This window comes from Gossypium arboreum, chromosome 11 (genome assembly GCF_025698485.1).
Source record: "Gossypium arboreum isolate Shixiya-1 chromosome 11, ASM2569848v2, whole genome shotgun sequence".
Classification (NCBI taxonomy): domain Eukaryota; kingdom Viridiplantae; phylum Streptophyta; class Magnoliopsida; order Malvales; family Malvaceae; genus Gossypium; species Gossypium arboreum.
In genome coordinates, this window is record NC_069080.1 from 10,815,001 (window position 1) to 10,837,666 (window position 22,666).

The 22,666-nt window shown below is 30.7% G+C and overlaps 1 long non-coding RNA gene across 1 annotated transcript; it reads left to right on the forward strand.

Moving 5' to 3' along the window:
* Positions 1-19,877: 19,877 nt before the first annotated feature.
* On the forward strand, positions 19,878-21,591 carry LOC128284367 (uncharacterized). The gene is made up of 2 exons (XR_008274797.1): positions 19,878-20,063; positions 21,314-21,591. It is a non-coding gene; the product is annotated as an uncharacterized LOC128284367 (long non-coding RNA).
* Positions 21,592-22,666: the final 1,075 nt, after the last annotated feature.

The following is a 22,666-nucleotide window of genomic DNA, read 5'->3' on the forward strand; positions in this document are numbered from 1 at the left end:
CCTAAAATAAATATAAATATTTCAAACTTCATATAATGTGATATTCTTTTCTTCTCACTAAATTTGTCATATTAAAATTTTTGTGGTTAAAAATTTAATTTTAAATTATTATTTTTAAACTTTTTATGAGTAAATTTTTTAAAAATATATATTAAAAACTTTTAATGAAATAATTTCTAAATTAATTTTTGTAAATTTTAATTGATTAAAATAATTAATATAATTAATATAATAGCCTTTTAACTCTATCTATCATATCTATAAATTTAACTAGCTTTTCATATATGAAATATAATTATAATATAAAACAAAGATTGGGATTTGGTCTAGTGAGTTTTTTATTTCCTGCAACATATCTCATTTTTCATATATTTTTTCTCAAAATTTCACTGGCATATAATATGCTAATAATAAAGTGTTTGAGTTCATTATCACCAATCAAGTCACGCTAACTAGGTGAAGAAAAAATAAATTGTAGCACATGGGGTGAAAACATTTGTGTGGCAAATATTTTATTAAAATTTATATAATAATTAAATAAAATTTTGTTAAAATAATAAAGTCGAAAATTTAAAAATATAGTGTTTTAAGATTAAGTCTTATTATGCGTAGGTTTTTATTGACTTTATATAAGTATAAAAGACAAAAAATACACTTATAATATAATTTATTTGTAAAAAATTAATTATTTTACAACTGAATTAGTATTTGGTTAACTAGTAAAAATATAATAATTTTTCAATATAATCTAAATATAATAAAACCACTAAATCATAAAAATAATATAGTAAAGATATTTCTGGATGTTAACTTTTTATATATATATATATATATATATATTTAAAATTTTATACAACTATAGTCTTTAATATATATAAAGATATAAAAGAGCACATATGTGAAGAATCGTTTGAACTTATAATAATATCATTTATCGCTCTTTATATTAGTGAGTTGATATTAAGATAATAATTTATTAATATACACCTTCAAAATATTATTAATATATTACTAACTATATGTTATTATTAAAAGTAACAGCAAAGGTTAAATTATTGAATATAATTAGATAAATTAAAAATAATAAAAATTTATTATAGAAGCAATATATAGGTATTACATATATTATTAATGAGGAGAAATCCACTTATATTGATGTAAACAAAAGTAATTTTACATTATTTTGTATATTTTATATATTTAATATTTGAAAATAAAAATAATTAAACGTGTAAACATGCGCTTAAAAACTAATTCTTTTACAAATGCAATCCCATTTTCGTAATAACATTTTAATTAAAAATGAGTACTTTATTTTTTTCAAATATAATTTTTTATAAAATATACCCACAGAATGAATTCTAATTATCTTCAATTAAATTCCTTCAAAAAATTAAAATTGTATAGAATTGCGATAATGACGCATAGGCCATAACCATGTTGAACGGAGATGGCCCCATCATCACACCGCCACGATCCCCTGTTTCTTATTTTCTATGATTTCTCTTTCAAGGAAGGTTTCTTTTTTCTGGTGCTTCGCGCACTTTGGCAAGTCGATGAGGTGGACCTGTACGGAAAAATGTTGAAAAGTAGAGTAATATTTCACTGCGACTGTTTGTAGAATATGATTCGATTTGAGATGTCGTGATAGAGAAATCACAGCCCTTTATGTTTGGTCACTCTATCACTACACTGTACACAATATCATTGTTTGGCATTTACAATCATTGGTCATACTAGACTGATTAATAATTTGTGAATCAATTTTTTTCAACAGTACAAGATTATTACACATCACCACGGAAAACAGTCAATTATTGTAGCATGACAGGTGAAATTTATTTCGATATATAATAATTAATTTTAATAAAATAATTAATTTTGATTTTGATTTAATATATAATAATTAATTTATTTTTAAATAAAAATAAAATACAATTCAATTTTAATACAATAACCTCTATAATACTTTTACTATATTTATTTTATTATATTTAGTGTACTAAAATTTTCTATAAACAGACTTAAAACCATACTAAATATAATTTTAATTGTTTTATTTTTGTACTATACCCAACAAACAAATTATATCATTTTGTAGAGTTTTTTTTTGTTGTTTTAGGAAAGGAGAATAAAACAGTTTACACCTACAGTCATTACAGAACAAATCATTAACAGAGTAAGGAGGCTTCTCAAAAACTTGTCTGTTCCACTGAAGCTTCGACGCAAATCGGGGCATACCATCCGCCACCTCATTCTTTGTCCTCACTATGTGCACTAGTTGAGCCTCCCATAGCTGATTAAGAAGCTCCCGCAATCTGTTGACTATCGCCAAACAACTTACACCATAGCCCTGCAACAAATCAACCGCCTGCAAACAGTCCGTCTCTAACTCAACCCTCCTACAACCCTTTTCCCAAGCTAAAAACAACCCTTCAAACGCCCCCACAGTTCAACAATCAACGGCGGACATGATCCAACCGCTTTGGTGAACCCCCACAGCCAGGAACCTTGGTGATCTCTTGCAGCGCCACCCACTGCAACTATGCCAGAGACACTCTCCACAGAGGCATCCGTATTCAACTTTAACTCGTTTCTAGAGTTTTTTTTTTTTTTTACTTCATTAGCGGAGTATAAAATAATCATTCTTATTATATTGTGTCATATGAAATCTTAACTTACTCCCCATTATAAAAAAAAATAAAAAAAAATTCTATTATTATTTTCTATATTTCGCATAAATTATGATTTTATTCCATATACCTTAATTTGGTCAATTTTAGTTCCAACTAGAGGTGATCATGGGCGGGTCGGGCCGGGCTCATACAAATTTTAGGCTCGTCTACTAGGCCCAGGTCCGCCCGGCCGAAATATGGGCCTAAAATTTTGCCCAAGCCCGCCCGAAATAAAATTACTAAGCCCGAGCCAGTCTAGCCGGCCCATATTAATTTTTTATTTCATTAAATAAAAAATTTAAAAATATAATAAATCAAATATATTTAAAAACATAAAACAAATATTAAAACAAATAAAAATAATACTAAAACAATTCTTAAAACAATACACAAATTAATAATATAATAAAAATAGTTATATTAAAATTTTAAAATAATTAAAAATAAAATAAATATATATATATTAATATATAATTGGCCGGGCAGGCAAAAAACTCTTACTCGAGGCCCGGCCCGTTTTCTAAACGGGCCTCGTTTTTTTGCCCAAGCCCATTTTTCGGGCCTATATTTTTACCCAAACCCTCTCATTTTTTGGGCGGGCCTTCGGGCCGGGCCAAGCCGCCCAGCCCATGATCAGCTCTAGTTCCAACACTCTTTGAATTGATTGCCTTTCCATATATTTTTTTGAATTTTAAAATTTCACTCATGATCTATAAGAGTAGCAGTTAAATTTGTTTAGTTAAATTTTGGTATTAGTTATGTACAATGTGCAAAATGGTAAATTTAGTCCATGTTCTCCAATTAAATCATTCTTAGTTCTTATAATTTCAAACTTTTAGTATTGATATAAATGATGATCCTTAAATCTATTAAATAACTTGTTGTGAATAATATGTGGAAATAATAAAATAATATAACATTATACATGTGATAATATATTTATTGCATCAAAATTTGAAAGATAATAGAATATAATAAATTTAACAACTATTATTTGGTTAAGACTAAAATTTTAAATTTCAAAATTGTAGAGACTAAAACTAACCAAATTAAAATGCATAGACCAAATCTATATATAACCTCCCAAACCTAGTCTAGAAGTTGCGGTCGAATTTAAAAAATTATATTAGTCATCGAAATGGCCTAGTACAACTATGAGAGTTTACTAAACAGTCATTTTACAACTTTTTTTATCTTAGTAGAAAAAATTATCATGTTCATAAAATATATAATTTAATTTAAAAACCGATTGATTTCAATGTTTACTTGGCAAAAATTGTTTTCAATTTATTTCCTACTTAAAACTCATTTATAATATTGCATCGGAAATAGTGATATTCGACAGGGTTGTAAAAACCAGATTTTCATGCATCAATAATCTAATTTCCAAATTTCAAATCTAAAATCAATTTAAATCTCATGCATGCCAGACTTAACCCAAAATCCAAGTCTGTTCAAAATAAAGCAATATAGTTCTCAAATAGCAGAAATTATAAATAATATGTCTAGAATACTTTTAAAAAAAGAAACTATAAGAGACGAGCCCTCCGAATGTAATGACCCAAAATTCACGGGCATCGGAAAAGTACATTAACAGGCCTCCGTAATTTATATGGAGTGTAATTTATATTTCTGAACTCCTTAATGAATCTAGTTTCAAAATAAGTAAACAAGAACCTTATTCGAGTTCTGTACAATGAGATAATTTATTTTTAGTAGAGAGAGGTCAGAACTGTCAAATGAAATAACAGGGGAGTATTTAATGAATAAACTGTACTAATTGGCTAGACCAAAAATTATGAAAATCTTATGGTGAGAAGATATATGAGTCTAGTTTTAGGGAAAATTAGTGGATCTTAATTTGGAGTTTCCTAGCTCAAGATATAAATAATTTAGTAACAATGACTCAAGTAGACAGCTTAATGGTGAAATTATATATATACATTAAAAATGGTTAAATTTGCATGTTTAGGCTCATGGATTAAATTGAATTGTGTTATATTGATGATTATAAATTATTATTATTTTCGTAGTTAACAAAGAACCCAAGACATCGGCGCACAAAGGAAAGGAGAAAGCTATCGAGGATTAAAGCGAGAAATTCACGGTTTGTATTACTATAATTCAAATTACTTTTTATTTAATGTTTTATATCAATTCTATATTTAATAAGTGAATTATAAGGTAAGTATTGATATTTGAGTTGAATGAGAATTGAATTGAATGGTGAATGTGTATGTATAATTGAATTGTAAATTGATTTTAATGTGAAAATTTTAATTGAAAAGTAATCTTGGAATGGAAATGAAAGTGAATTGAGAATTGAAATACCCTATTAACTAGTCGGGCTAAGTCGGATATAATTGACATGCCATAGGATATGGAAGTGTACGGGATTTGCCGGCTTTATCGATCAGGCACTTTATGTGTCGTATCAGGCACCTCGTGTGTCGTTTTAGGCACTTTATGTGTCGTATCTTGATCAGTACTATGTACCGTTTTAGGCACAATGTGCCGTACTGGTGTGTTTGGGTTGGAATCCGTGTATCCGTTAAAGTCCGAAATGTTAATAGGGTGAATAATTGAAATGAGAAGTTCAAATGAATTTGATCATTGTACTAGTGAATATGAAAGAAATTAAAATTGTGGACTGAAAATTTAGATTGGAAATGAAATGCATGGATTTAAAATGATTGTGGTGATTAAAACACGGTAAATGTAATTTGTAACTAAAATTGAATAATAGCTAAAGATTGTTTATTTATTGTTATTTAATGATAACTTAAAAAAAAAAGAATTGTTATTTGATGCTGAGTTCTTATTTTATTTTTTTTAATTGCTATTGCAATTTGAATTATGGTAATACCATTGAGTATGAAATACTCAGCGTACGGTTGTTTCCGTGCGTAGGTTAATAGAAGTCTAGTGTCTTGGTCCAGCGTCCGAGTGATCCCGACTTCAGCGAAAAGATTTTGGGTGATATTTTCTTTCTTAATTGAAAGTGGCATGTACTAGGTGTTGTATAAGTTATATAGATATACTTGTAAAGTTAGTTATAAGAATGGTATACCATATTTTGTTATTAGTTTGATAAAATGGTAAATATTATATTATATAATTTGGTATAAGTTGGAATGAAAAAAAAAATGAATGAAGTTATTAGTTAATTTGGATTAATATTATGAATGTTTAGTTATTAAATGACTATGTTAATGAAATTGGTTATGATTTAGATATATTTAGGTTTAAATTGTTTTTTATTGTGCCATTGGTTTTGGATTAGGTGGTTTTTGGTTTGAATTTGCAGGGGGTTTTATGTAAAAAAAATTAAGAAGAAATGTTGTCGAAATTTTTGTAAAAAATATATATATATATATTTCCCTGAATACTCGAACAAGTCCCGTTTCATTCCACTTTAATATTTGTGTTGGGCTTCGAAAGTCCATTATAGGGACATAATTCTTCAATTATACTATGAATGTTATAATAATTGTAAAATATCCATAAGTTGTCTGATATATCCGGTAATGCCTCGTAGCCCTGTTCCGACGACGGTTTGGGGTTAGGGGGTGTTACACCGAATGCCGAGTCCGTGTCCTAATCTTGATGATTATCTGTGAAGATGGGAATTAAAGGGGGTGAGCTTAAGAAGCTTAGTGTCAGTCCAATCACAAGAATATCAATATAAAACAGTTAACAGTAGACAAAGCATATGAATTAACAATTCTTAGAATAATCACAACCATATAGCAATTCAAAGTATCAGTTTTTCAAATCAACACATTAGTATAATATTTTAGAATCCACATTTTTGCATGAACATGCTTATGAATGACAATGCAATTTCAGTTTATCAGAAAGGATCCTATCCAACTCCACTACACACTACAGTAAGAGTTTCCCAAAACTCCTCCATCCGTTACACATCGCGTTATGGATTAACCACCACTGATTTATTCTTAATCTGCCAGTAAAAATTATGGGTAAACCACCAGTATTTTCAGATAAAAAGTTTGCAGATAAACTGCCACTATGTTGTGGATGAACCACAGCTGTTTGAAGATTATTAAATTGCCACTTTCTCTTCTGTTCATATCGTCCCACCCAATGAAATACAATATGACATGCTTGTGACAAAACAATACAGAAATAATAGACATGCTTAACATGTATTCAGTTCAACAGTAGCAGTAGACCTGTTTAACATGTACTCAATAGAGTGGTAACAATATTAATAGTAACAGGCTGTCAATATTACAATGACAGAAAGCCTATAACATTAACATACCATACAATATAACTGTAAATTGCCATTAACTCACAGATTCTAGAATAAGCATACTATTAGGGACCCAATTGAGTGAATAAAAACTCTAAAAACAATTTAGGGGCTATATAAGGACTTAACTAAACAATTCACAATTTTCTAGGTAAAACTGTAAAACATGGGACACATGGTCGTGTGGCTAGGCTGTGTAACAACCTAATATCGTACGGAAAACAATAATTTACCCTATAGGAAGGACACGATCGTGTGGCAAGCCGTATAATAGGTTGAAACCGTGTGGTTCACGAAGTCCTTAAAATCTATAAGTGCATTACATGCAATTTACCCCAAGGCTTGCTGAATTCTCAATTTTTTTTTTTAAAAGGAGGGCTCGAACTCAAACCTAGGACTTTTAGGAAGGAGTACTAATGCTTAACCATTGAGCCCTATTGAGCCTATTGCTCATTTCTTACTTAAGTTAGATATTGAATCGTACATATATTTTAAAGTGTGACAATTAGATTGCCAAAAATAATGAAAATATAAGAGGGAGGGGGTTTGAACTCAGGTCTCTAGAGTGGATTCACTAACACTTAATGATCAAATTAGTACTTTCTTAATTAATAAATGCACAAAGATAATTTTATAAATTGAGATGTGACCACTCTCGACTTCACAAACCAATTCCACTAACCCGATTTTTTGGATGTGACATTATAACTTACGCATGATATAATTACTAAGAGTATAATTTAATAAAAAATATTATTTTATATATTAATCAGATAAACAGTAAAAGAAAGGTTTGAAAATAAAATAATTCCTTGGTGAAGTCTTTTTAACCGAAAAGAATCATAAACTTAATAATTAATATACTAAGCATGCGAATATTACTACGTCCTACGCAGCTTTTTCAATGTTTTATATAATAATCAATTTCAGAAATAATGATATATTAAGCAAAAAGTTTTGTTAATTTCTCACAAATTGATCTGTTTTGTTATTATTTTCGTGGTCACGCATATAATGAGCTAGACAAATATGTCTATATACATTCATTGTTTAGGTTGATTCCAAATGCGTATATTTTTAGTTAATTTATATATTTTATAATTTTAATTAAAATAATATAAAATCCTGATATTTAAAAAAATCTAGTTTTTTAAGACAAAAATTCAGTTTTTTTTATTTTTTATATTTTTAGATTTTTTTATTGTGAATGAAGGTAACAAAGATAAAAAAAATAAATCATATTTTATAACATAAATATTAAAATATTATAAAAACTATAAAAGAATATAATCACTGGTAGACTTTGAACAATATGATTAGGGTCAAACATCCCCACCTGAAAATTTTTGTGTTAATAGACATATTTTTATTTTTATTTAATTTTATGGTTTTTATTATTTTTATATATTTTGTGATTTTATCATTTTATAATAATTTTTAACAACGTTTTAAAGAAATAATGGAAAATTGTAAGGAATTTTTTGTTTTTATGTTTTTAATTTTTTTATCGATTACCACGTGATCAAGCCAGTGAGCATAAAGTTAACAACATTAAAGGCTTGTATAGAGAACATAATTTTGAAGGCTTAATTAATTGTTGGTTTTTTGTTAAGAATTTAATGAGTGTTTTTTTTTCCTTTATTATCGGATGGCATAAGTGACATACGATTCTGGTTAATGTATTATCAGAGTACTTTTAATATGATGCAAAGTTTCCAGACAATTTGTTTCTAATAACACATCATAACAACTATGCTCTCAAGCTTGCTCAAGACCATCAAGAATATCCCAAAGTTCCGCCTAATAAGCACTGCACATCTCGATATTCTGCAACAACCTATTTTTCAGTGGTACTAAAAATGACGGTTTTGGAACTCCATATTCTAATGATCGAGTCAGTAAATATTATTTAATAACATTTATGAACTTATTTTAGTGTTTTATTAAATTTTGATCTGGTAATTTTTATTAATTGGTTAGTTAGTCAAGGTACAAGTGGTGCTACTGAAAGTCAGTGGTTTTGAAAAATAAGGTATCAGGACCTCGTTTTCATAAACCAAGCTCATAAATAATTAGTGCTGAATATATACGGAGCTATTATATAAGTGAATTAAATTTTAGACTAATAATTTTGATGTTTGGTTGATCAATTAAAAAAATTAAATTATAAAATACATAACACTTAATCACTATTGAATTTTATTAATTAAATTATTTATTTAATAATTGTGAGAAGATTTATATAATAAATATACCTTTTAAAAGTTAGTGGGTGGTTAGTGGAGGAAATTAAGTTAGAATATGAACTATAAATATTTAATTATAATTAAAATATATGTTAAAATAAGTAAAAAAAATTAATTCATCTTCTCCAATAGCTCACCCCACCGAAATTAGGAAACAAAAACACCATTACCAAGCTTTGAGGTTGATCCAGCACAAATCTCTTGCATGTAAGTTCAAATTGAGCCCGTTTCTTATAATTTTTATATTTTTGAGATCGTTGCAATTGGGTCTAGCTAATACGTATTTCCATTTTCAAAATTGTTAAAGATTTTTAAAGTTACCATTAATGAATTTTATAGTTTTTGATGCTATTATGTTAGTGGTTAAACTTGGATATGAAGTATGGACTAAATTGTAGAGTGAAATTGTTAATTTTGAGTTTAGGGACTAAAATGTAAATTTTTAAAATTAATACTAAATTTCTATAATTATAGAAATTAGATGGCTGCATAAGGAGGTAATTGTAATTGGTTTAAAAATCAGATCTCAAATTTGATAGATATAGCTATTTAGATTTTAGGGACTAAATTGAATAAAATTCAAAAATTTAGAGCACATTTGAAAATGAAATTGAATTAATTCACGATCATAATAGGTTGTTTTGAGATGTTTGAAATTGATTAATTGAATTAAATCATATTGTAAATTGAGATTTGAAACAATCGGAAGATAAACGCAAAAATAGGAAATTTTGCCTAAAAGTCATTGGTGTAGTATTCGTTGCCGATTTTAATTAGGTAAGTTTCATATAAGACTTAATTTTTTTAATGATTGTTTATTATTGTGTTATTTAATCTCTTGATAGTTTAATTGTTGTAATACAATAATTATTGGCATCGAAAGAACTATAGTGCAAAGTACGATTTATGTGGCTAACACGAATGGTTATATGATATGGAACGGTTATGGAATATTAATTGGTTTAAATAATAAGTATATGGTTATTTGATAAGTGAACGGAAATGAATAAGTATATGGTTGTTTGATATGTGTACGAAAATGTTAAAAAGAATGAAAAAGATTGAATACGTGATACAGGGCTCGTGTGAACTTGGTGAATAGTTAAGATACAAATGACATGTTATTAGGGTTTATCAGGTACTATATGCCAGTGATTACAGTTATCAGGTACTTTATACCGGTGTTACAGTATCAGGCACTTTGTGCTGATGTTATATATATTAAGTACTATGTACCAGTGGTGGATATCATACTAATGACCAGAATCTAGCACTTGTTGTTGAGTCTCAGCAGCTTGTATGAGCAGCATTGAGTAATGGTTAATGTCCCTATTGCCAACTTATGTGGGAATTATTATCCCGTGTATCTGAGGTATATTTTATAATTCTCCAGACAATGAAAATAAACGTGATGGGAAATGAAATTGTTTAAATAATGTGAATATTGAATCTGAAATGGATACATGAGAATGGAATGATATAAATGTTGTACTTGCTGAAAGTTTTTTTATATAGATTAAATGGTATCTTTAGAAATGTTATTTGATTCGTGTGTGATAATGTAATAGCCTAATTTTGGGCTAGTTAGAATAGTGGTCTCGGGACCACAAATCCGGAGTTGAGTAAATTATTTTATTATTATTTTAGAGTTATAGTATGATTATAAGAGTGCATGAAAAATTTGGTGAGCTAATTTCAACGTTTGTGAGCACAATTGTGAAAAAGGACTAAAGCGCATAAAGTGCAAAAGTCTCAAATTGATAGCTAAGGGTGTTAAATAGCTAGAGAACCAAAATTGGGGGTCTTTAAAGGGCAATTAGACCCTTAAATGAAAGCATAGCCAGCCATAGGACAAGGAAATCAATTAGTTAAAGTGTTAGGTTTTGATGACATTAGAAAATTGAGTAAAATAAAGAAAAGTTGTCATCTTTTCTTTTCTTCTCCCATACACCACCGAAAATCAGCCATAGAAGGGGGTTTGAAAGCTCAAAATTTTCATCTACTTTGTTGACTCACAAGTAAGTGATTTCCATACACATTGTTGATGATTTTTGCATTTTTGAGACCCTTGAAGCATGAGCTTTCAAATGAGGGGTATATCATACAAAATGGTTGAAGGTCTAGGGTTTTTCCATGAGAGAATTTAGGATGTTTTCTGAAATTTAATGGAAGAATATGAGTCTTAGTTGTGTAATAGACAACTTTTGTGAAAGGTGTTAACATGAAAACACCTAAAGGGACTATTTTGCACAAGTTGTAAAATGAATGATAAATGTGAATTTTTGAACATAGGGGTAAAATGGTCATTTTGCCAAAGTTTAAGGGCAAAATAGTTATTTGACCGAAGATGTGAATTTTAATTTCTTAATTTTATTTAGTGATTAAATGAGTGCATTTTGCTATGTTAGATCAAGAATTGCCAAATTCGAACCTAGATCAGGGAAAAGCCAAGCAAATCGACTAAATTGACGAGTCGCCAAATTTTATAATCCGAGGTAAGTTGTATGTAAATAATACAACTATATTACTAATGTATGTGTTGAATTGTATTTGAATTAATATAGCATGAATAGCTTGATTGTGGAATTGAGATGGTATGATGATAATAAAGATAGTAGAGTTCCTGTTTGAACCTAGGAAATAAATCAGATATTCATGCCGTGACGTTTGGGTCATTTGTGTGTGAGCTAGTGTAAGACATGTCCGGGACATGCATCAGCCACCTTATGAGAGCCAGTGTAAGACCGTGTCTGAGACATGGCATCAATATTGAGATGAGAGCTAGTGTAAGACATGTCTGGGACATGCATCGGCTACCAGATGATAGTCAGTGTAAGACCATGTCTGGGACATGGCATTGACACCTTACCCACGTCTGAGGCTTAATGAATATCCGGTAGTGTTCCAAATAGTTCAACAGTGAACGTTATGTTTTTAAGCAAATGAGGAAAGTATAACCGTGTTGTGAGTGGTACAGGTACCTAATTGGTACGTATGAGATATGAGCTCATTGAACAATATGTGACTAGTACAGGTGGTAATGAGTAAGTTATGCCTATGCCTTGGTATCATGAGCATGTGGATCATTGATAAAATGTTGTTGTTGTGTAATTACTTATATGTAACTTACTAAGCTTTTATGCTTACTCCCTTTCCTTTCCATTTCCTTACAGTGCCGCCTAACTAGCTTAAGGATTCTAGAAGTCAGAGATATCAATCACACTATCAACCGAAGCATTCGGTATAGTTGGATTTATATTTTTAAATATGGCATGTATAGAACTTAGACTTTATTATTTTGTGTCTTTGAGAATTGGCCAAATGTGTTGGCTTGGGTTGGAAACCCTTTAATTTGTATTAAGCTTTGAATGACAGTAATATTCATTTTGAATTTATAGAAGATGCATTCTCATGGTTGAATGAATGTCTATTATGGCTGATTTAGTTATAGGAGTTATACTTGTTTCGATATTGGTTGGTATTTGTATAGAACTATATATGTAAGGGTGGCAATGAGGCTTGGTAAATAGCCTTATACTGTCCACATGGGTAGGCACAAGGGCGTGTGTCTAGGCCGTGTGTGACACATTGTAATGGCCTAAATTCAAGGTTATCGGAACAATGGTTTCGTAACCATAGATCTGATTTAAAGAGAAATTTATTTCAATATTTTTTCTTGAAAATTGATATGATAGGAAAATCGTATGAAAATATTAATAGAAAAATTTTACCGATTTAGTGATTAGATAGAAAAAGAAATTATTGAAGAAATTGGGTAAAAACAAGATATCGAGACCTCTATCTCGTAAAACCGAGTCAAAAATAATTTTATAAATATTTATGAAATGTTATTAATGTGGTATTAAAATTTCGTTAGGAAATTTTAATGTTTGGGTAGTCAATTAAATGAAAAGGACTAAATTGTAATAGGTGTAAAAGTTGCCAGAATGATTAAATAGCTTAAAAGTCTAATGAGAAAGGATTTAAAAGGAAATTAGACCCAAAATTTATTTGGGCTGGACGGCAAGGGTATGAAATCAGCAAAAAAAATTGATAAATTAAGGGTAAAATTGGAATATTACAAAATTAACTAAATAAAGCTAGGACTAAATAGGAAATAACTAGATTCCTCTTCATTTCTCTTCAATTCCAGCAGCTAAAAATGCCATAGGAGGGTTCTCTAAGCTGGTATTTCATAATTTTTGCACCAAGTGAGTTAATCCTTGCCTTTTTCTTGTAATTTTTGTGTTTCTAAGACTTTTACAACTAGGTCCTACTATTAAATTCATTAGTTTTTGATTTCATGTATGAAATTGAAAGTCACCATGGTTGAGTGCTGTAATTTTATGATGAAATAGAATGAAATTAAAGCTTTAATTTGTTTATGAGATGATTTTCTTTGGTAATTTCAATAGAAATTGATTTTTAGGACCTAATCGTGAAAATGCTTGGAATTAAAGTCTATTGCTGAAATTCTGATTCCTAAAGGTTGTAAAATAGTTTAAGGTGATAGAATAAAATGTTAATTGAGAAAAATCAGCTCAATTGAGAGGCTAATTGAGTAGGGACGAAATTATCATTTATTAAAAGCTTAGGGGAAAAATGGTAATAAACAGCTTACACAAAAACAGTTTGGACAACAGCAGTCGACTAACTTTGAAAAATCACCATAAATTTTAAAAATCTAATTAGAAGATGAAAAAAATATGGCATTAAAGCTTATTGAGTCTAGTTTCTCATAGAAGAAATAGTGTAAGCAATGGATTTGTAAATTTTGAGATATAATGAATTTTGTGAGACAAGGTCAGAATGAATTCGGGTTCCCCTGTTCTGACTTTGAAAAATCATAAAAAATTGAAGAAAAACAATTAGGGGCTTAAATTTATATGTATAGAATCCTTAATGAGTCTATTTTTAAGAGAAACAAACTATAATATTATTTGAATTCTATATGAAGAGATAATTAATTTTTAGTGAAGAAGATTTAGAATTATCGACAGCAGAACAGGGGTAACTTTAAAAATAAACTGTACTTATTGGATAAACCAAAAATTCTGAAAATTTTATGGTAAAATTATATATGAGTCTAGTTTCATGGAAAATTAACGGATCTTAATTTGGAGTTCCATAGCTCAAGTTATAAATAATTTAGTGACTATGACTCAAGTAGACAGCTTTGAATGAACTATAAATAATAGTTGAATTATAGAGAATGTTGCATATGAACATGAAATGTATTAAATTGATAATTAAATTTATTTATTTAGATCCGGAAGATTCAAATACGAAGCTAGATCGAGGAAAGGAAAAAGTTCGGGATTAGTAGATTTTTATTGTTTACAAACAAGTATCAAGGTAAGTTCATGTAACTTGAATTATATTCTTAAATGCTTGAAATGCACGTTTTTTATATGAATATGATTTGAATGTTCATTGTATGAAAATTGATAAAACATTGATATATTTGATAAAAATGGGAAGAAATCCCGGTTGAATGAAAGGAAAATTTCGATGGATCTCTGAAAAGGAATTGACGGTAAAAAGGATCTAGCCCGGACGGGTGATCCTATCCTGATATAGCCCTCCCGAAGAATATGTGTAAAATGGATTTAGCCCGGACGGGTAATCTGAATTAGGGTCTGAATTTAGCTTGGACTGGTAATTCAAATCTAAGCTCATTAGAGTAATTGTCGTTTGAGGATTTAGCTGGGTGGTAATCCCGACAATACTCTATGAGTTTATATTGTAGGGATTTAGCTCGACCGGTAATCCGCTGCAAGGTTGAGGTTCGCGGGAGTGTGCTCTCTAAAATGGAAATGTGCGCACATGTATATGAATTGACGGACCCGGAATTGTACACTAAAAGTGTACCTCTAAAAATCCATCGAAATTACGATAAATTCAACGGGATAAGTATAAAAAAATAACAAGGAAATGGAAATTATGATATTGATGAGCTCATCAATCATGGTATATATTATTGGTACATGGAAATTATTGTACTAACTTGAATGTTGAGTTTGTGCATATTAGGGTAATAATGCATTGAATGGATATATGGATGTTTATTGTATTGTATTGAAAATATTAGGTAAGTATAATTCTTGTTACATGAGCTTACTAAGCACGAAGTGCTTACCCGCTTCCTTTTCCCTGTTTTGTAGTGTTAAGAGCTCGGAGGTCGGATTTGGTCGGAGACACATCACACTGTCAACCTCAAGATTTCGGTATATAAAGAAACTTTATTTTGGAAATGAATGGCATGTATAAGCTAACAAAGTAAATGTTAACGTGAAATGAATGTAAAGTTAGCCATTAGTATGGTTAACAAACCTGGTTTTAGATATGTGATGACGTTATCTTATAAATATGCATGAATTTATCTTGAAAATATGTTGAATTGATTTGGTTGATGTGGATTGGTCTCGATTTAATATTGCAGGGAAGGTTAGATATTTATAAAGGCGCTATATTGAATATAAAAAAAAAATTAATTCGTAAACTCCGGTAATGCCTCGTACCCTATTCTGGCAATGAATACGGGTAGGGGTATTACACACATGGTCCGTCCCATGAGTGTGTGGTTCGGTCGTGTGTCCCCTGCACGTAAAAATTTCAAGTCGGTATGCATGGTAATAAACACACGAACAAAGACACGGCCGTGTGTCTCAGCCGTGTAGAGGACACGGCCCAGTACACGGGCGTGTGCCTTGGCCGTGTGACATTATGAGCATGCTGACGTCAGAAACAGAATACCCAGGTTTTTGTACACGGGCTAAGACACGGGCGTGTCGTGGCCGTGTGAAGGACACGGGCCAATGGCATGGGCGTGTGTCTGGCCGTGTGAAAACCCTTGTAGGTGTGAATTAGAAATTAATTCTACACGGGTGTGGGACACTAGCGTGTCCCACGGTACTTAGGCCGTGTGAGCTACACGGGCCATCAGCACGACCATGTCGAGTTGGTCACACGGGCGTGTTGCCCTTCCACACGGGTGTGTGCCCTATTTTAAAGACAAAATTTTCATAGTTGGTTTAAGGACCCGATATAGTCCTGAATGGTTTTCAACGGTCGATTTGAGGCTCGTAGACCCATAATAAGAAGTTTAAAGTAGAAATTGAAAATGTTTTAAGTTTGGATCGAGAATCGGTAACTTGAGATTGATTGTATGCATGAGATCAAGTTAGGTAATGTCTTGTGCTCCTCCCCGGCGTGAGTTACGGGTATAGGTGTTACAGATAATCTCATCTGTTGTTGTTAATGTGAACATTTAATTAAATGTTTTTTTATTTTAAGATGAGAATGATAAATAAACAAAATAATTCGAGTTATAATTGGTCAAATGCTTTTTGGATAGTACTAAAGATAAATGGTTATATTATACGTCTATGTAATATAATGTATTAACCTCTGGAAGTGTTAAGTGATGTACTTGTGGATGTAACAAGATGCCAAATGATATTCGTACATGTTATATTAGGTTTTCATAATTTATTTGTAAATTTACCAAGGTAGGTTAAATGAATTTCATACGAGCTTACTAAGCATTCGTAATGCTTATCTTGTTTTCCTTTCTGTCTCTGAATAGGTTATTTTTCGAAACACATCAGTCAGATAAACTCGGAGCTTACACTATCCAGTCTCTAATTCAATAATCTTTATTTATTCCAGATTCAATTATATGGCATGCATATAGGGTTGTATTTGCGTTTAAGTTATTTTGGATGTTGATGATCTTGATATAATGATATTGATTATCTGGATATAAGTATAATGTTTGGAAGTGATGATCTTATTTTGGTTGATGTGCAACATGAGTTGCATATATGTTTTGGTTAATATGATGTATTTTACTTGATGAGTATTGACCCTTAGAAAGGAGAAATTTTGTTGATGAAATCTTGACATTTGAAATTATGGACATATGTGAATGTTAAGTATGAATATTGAGGCATGGATAATGATGAATAGTGAGATATGAATTATTGAATTGAGGTGCCAATTATGGCATATTGGTTAACACTTAGGATGAAATATATAAGTATTGTTTTGGTATGCTTTTGATGTCTTTGCACAAATTGAGAAATGGTATATGGCATGGTTGTGGTATATTTGGATGTTTGGTGTGGTAACTTGCATTGTAGGGTATCATTTAGGCACACAAGGTCTGCCACACGATCGTGTGCCGTATACGGGCATATAGCACGACCGTGTGGTCTTATGTTTTGGGTAACAAATGGTGCACACAATCACAATCTCTCACACAGCTTGGTTGCACAACCGTCTGAATATTTACAAAGTTTTACAATTAGGTCCAACACAGTCACACTTAGTTACATGGCCTGTCACACGATTTTAGTTCCCATGAAAGGTTGGGCAACACGGCTGTGTGTTTTAATCCCACATGGCCTCAGCCTGTCACACGGTTTGGTCATATAGCCGTGTGACCCCCCATTTTTTCTTTTTACCTATCTTTTCATAAAAGCTTCAAATTAGTCTTGATTTATTTTCGAGTTGATCTAAAAGCTTCGTAAGCTTGTTTGGGATTCAAATATGTTTATAAGTCATATTAGGCTTGTGACAGCCCTAATTTGACCCCAGTCGGAAAGTGGTTTCGGGACCACAAAATCGAGTCATAAAAATAATTAAACGTTATATTTTATGCTTATTATATGTGAAAGTGTATGTGTGAAAGTATCGTGTCTTAACTTTGTCATTTGAATGTGGAAATAGCTAAAAAGGACTTGTGTGTTAAAACCTAAAAATGTGATAGGAAGAATTTAGAGGGCCAAATAATGCATGGTATATAACAAGGAGGACTTGCATGTCCAATGGACCACTATTAAATTAGTGGACGACAATGATGAAAGTTGACAGGAAAAATATGTATTTTGTATTGTAAAATAATAACCTAATGAATGTTATATGATTCCATGTTAGTAATATAATATTTAATGATATTATAAGAGGAATCATAGAAGGGAATAAAAGAAAAATGGAGAGAAGAGAGCTTTATCTTCTTCTTTGTTTTTGCTGTTCATTCGAATGGAGGGAGAGACCATGACACCGGCTGCATGTAGGGAAAAAACCATTGTTTTGGCTTGTTTAGAAGCTAAATTCTTCAAGCAATTATTAGTTCTTCAAGCAATTCGCTAAAGGAGAGGGAGACGACGGTAGTAAGAAGGGGAAAAAGCTTGCTTTAAGATAGGTACGGTTGGGAGAGAATTTGGGTAAGTCCTTGAGATTGATTTTTTTTTTGTTTTATAATTTCATGCGCTATTTTAGATTTCTGCTGCAATTATGTTGTTAAAAAAAAATGGATGGATTGAATGTGGTTCGGTAAGAATGATGGTTGCATTTTTTTTTGCTAACTTATTTTTTGGACGGATGTAATATGTATTTGCATGGATGCTTCACATGTTAAATGTTGTCTCCAAGTATAGACATAAGGAAGGTAAATTAAAATCGAGCCACAAACTTGATTGATTTCTTATGTATTTAATGTTATTGATCTCCGAGTTGAGTAATTTCGCTGCTATTCGAACAAATAAGAATTTATTTCTATCCGATTTAATACTTTTTACTGCTGCCCAAATTTGTGCAGTTCCTTTTCTGTCTGAATGAAATAATGTTCCATTTATGAGGTTTGAATACTAAAATATTGATGCTGGTTAGTTTGGTTAAGTCAATTTTGTTATTACACGTTAAACAATTGTATATTGTCTGATTAAATGTTGTCCAAAGCTGGACAGTCTTATCATGTTTGTTAAATTAAATGCTTGAGATAATAGAGTGTAATCTTGTCCAGACAGGACATTTTGTTATCTGTTTCTAATTTAAATGCTTGCTTAATTAAAGATGCGATTGTATAAAACATGAAAAAAAATTAAATTAGTACATTGCATGATCTTGAATGATTAATTAAATGCTTTTTGATGGCTTTGATATATCATTATCAAACTATAAGACAATATATATCTGAGTATTGTATGTATAAAATATTGAAATTTTATATGTAATGTGATGTTTGTTTGTGTGTTTAGAATGAAATGCCCTACTAGTGAGAACTCAATCATGTTTAATTGTGAGCCTTTCTTGGCCTTTGTCAAATTTTAATTGCTTAAATTTCTATATTTTCCTACTTATGGTTTCGGTTGAAGAGTTCATTTGATACAACGGAAAAGAGAAAGTAGTTGAATAGCCGATCCGAGACTGTTCAAAAATATTCAAGGTAAGTTTTGAGTAGTCACCTTTAGTATATAATTGATGATGCCTTGATATGTGTATATTAGATGAATTGTGACCTTTCGGTTCTACTTGAATTAAGTGGTGTGATAAATAATTTATGTATATGACTTATAGTCGAATGGTCACTATGTGTTAAGCTTGAATGGTGAAATGGATATGTGATATTTATGTATGACTTTCGAATCGAAATGTAAATGATGATATTCATATGGAGCTTATATCCGAACGTAGCAAATGACTACTAATGTGATATGTTGAATAAATTGTGTTAATATATGATTAAATATGCATGATATTTGATGTGTATTCGGACTTAGGGTCCGCAAGCTATGTGCTGGAATTATATCCGGACTTAGGGTCCATGAGCTTCGTCTTTGAAATGTATCCGGCTAAAGTCCCATGAGCTTCGTCTTTGAAATGTATCGGGCCAAAGTCCCGCAGGCTTCGTGCTGGAAATGTATCCGGGTTAAAGTCCCGCAGGCTTTGTTCTGATAATATAATTTCGGGTTTTATACCTAGTAGGCCAAGTGCCGATGAATTTGATAAAAGTATACAATTACAAGATCCTACACTAAGTTGACAAATTGAAAGTGCATTACATATTAAGTTGGCCAGGTATGTATCATGTACTCGTATGCGATTTTGATTTGAATTAAATTATAAATATATAAAGTGATGCATCTGTGAATAAGTGTTATGACTATAAATGTGATTGTGATATATTCGGTAAATGTGTGAAGTTATGTGAAGTGATTCTATGTTTATATTCAAATATAAACACTTGGTCCTTGTGGAAAGGTTTGTGGAAGTATATGATTTTATTTTTAGGTGATTACGATCTTGGAAAATTAAATGTGAATATGATATTGTATTTCATTCGTTTTAATTGAACTAAAGCTGATAGTGAAGCATTTTAATGCCTATGTTATATGAGTTCGATCTTGAATGACATGATATACATGTTTAGATAATTTGAATGCAAGGAATGTGTAAAAGAGCAAATTTGTAATAAATCTGCTTGGGACAGCAACTGTAGCGTGATTTTGGAAAATCACCATAAATTGTGGAAATTGAATTAGAAGCTGAATAAATTATGAAATTAAAGCTTAATGAGTCTAGTTTCTTATAAAAGAAACCGTGTAAGCAAAAGAATTTTTGATAATGAGATATTTGAAGTGGAGTGAGACAGAGTCAAAATGACTTTGAAATCCCCTGTTCTGTCTTTAGAAAATCATTGTAAATTGTACAATGATGATTATAAGATAAAATTTATATTCTTAGACTCCTTAATGAGTCTAGTTTCAAATGAAGTAAACGATAACATATTTCAAATTCTATATAATGAGAAAATTGATTTGTAGTGAAGAGTGGTCAGAATAGTCAAACAGTGAAACATGGGAAAATTCAATAAAAATCTGGTATTGATTGGTCAAACCAAAAATTCTGAAAATTTTATGAATGGAAGATATATAAGTCTATTTTCAGGAAAAATTAACGGCACTTTATTTGGAGTTTCTTATCTCCAGTTATAAATAATTTAGTGACTGTTGCTCAGAAAAACAGCTTGTAGTGAATTTGTGATTTTGTTGCAAACATGGTTAAAACTAGTTAATGAGATACTTTTCGAGTTCTTATGATCTTATTTGTGATTTCAATATTTGGTTTTAATTGAGTTCAGATTCAAGTGAGGTGAATTTGCTAAATATGCATTATGTTCATGGATACTTGGCCGAAATGGCAATTACCTAGGAATGATTTCTTGAAAATTTGAAATAATCGATCTATAAGTAAATTAATTGTTTGCATTGCTTAAAACTTACTAAGCATTGAAGCTTACTCCGTGTTCTCTTTTCCATTCCTTATAGGTTTATCCTTTAGTTCGAGTTGGAAGAGCCGGAGATATCATCACACTATCGAGTCATTATGTGAGTTGAGAAGATGGTATATCATCATGATTTAAGGCATGTATAGGATAGACTATAGGTAGAATGATATTTTGACTTTGTATACATTATAGCCATGCGAAGATGGCTCGCTTATTTTGTTTAGAGAAGCCTTATAATTGAACTAATGTGTTGAAATGTTTTAGTTAAAACTTGATAGTAGTTAATTTGTTATTAGATATTCGGTTATGTTTTGATAATTAGTCATTTTGGAAATTTATAAGAGCTCTTATGAAAAATCAATGAGACAGGTTGCATTGTTGATAATTTATGTCTGGTAAATATCTTTGACCTTATAGAAGTTTTGTTCGGTCAAGGAATACCTCATAACCTTATTCCTGCAACGGATACGGGTTAGGAGTGTTACAAGGCTTGGATTATATCACGTTAATTATTTAATGGAATGTTTAAAGTCGAAATTATTTGTGATATGCTTGGTTAATTGTGGTAGCGTCCTATAGCTTGGGTCCGGTGACTAGATTGAGTGAAGGGCGTTACATATTCCTTGTAAATTCCAATCACCATGAGCCAAATGCACATCGGATCATACAATTTAATTGTATATATATATTTAGAAAGCCAACATTCATTTAATTTCAAGCCATGAATGCATCATAAAAGAGAGGTTATGAGTCACACAAAAAATACACTAAACAAAGAAACAACGACAAGCTAGGAAGATAAAAATATGGCAGAACAAACAAAAACAATCAACATAACAAAGCAAAGAACATCCTAACAAGGACATCAATCAAGACCTCATAAGTCATGTTCAACCAAAGCCTAAAACGCCACTAGCCGCTACCTCCTAGTAACTCTCCTCTAGTGCGTTGAAACAAGAATCCAATTTCTTTCATAGTGATTAAAAGATGGCCTAAAGTATCGGTGGTTTTTAACATTAATCTCATACAAACAAAAGGAAAAGATTCCAAATAACATCATGAGTTTGGGGGTTTCTCATAAAGAATTTAAGAGCATCTAAGGCGGTCCAAGTCTAGATCTTATGTCACCCACGCTTCTAAGCCACAAAAGAGACTTTCCATCTTTTTGTATAAGACCTTTTCTTGAATTTGTTTGCTTTTGACACTTAATTTTTAAAACGATTGAGATTTCTTAGATCCCTTGATTGTGCAAAAAGATCTTTTCATGAAGCCTTTTGTCAATAATTGGGAGAAGCTATTTTAAAACCCACGCAGAGGAGGAAAACTCAAGGAAGAAGTAGCACATTGTCCAAAATGACAAGACCTTAAGCAGGTGAGCCAATTTGAGCTTAAA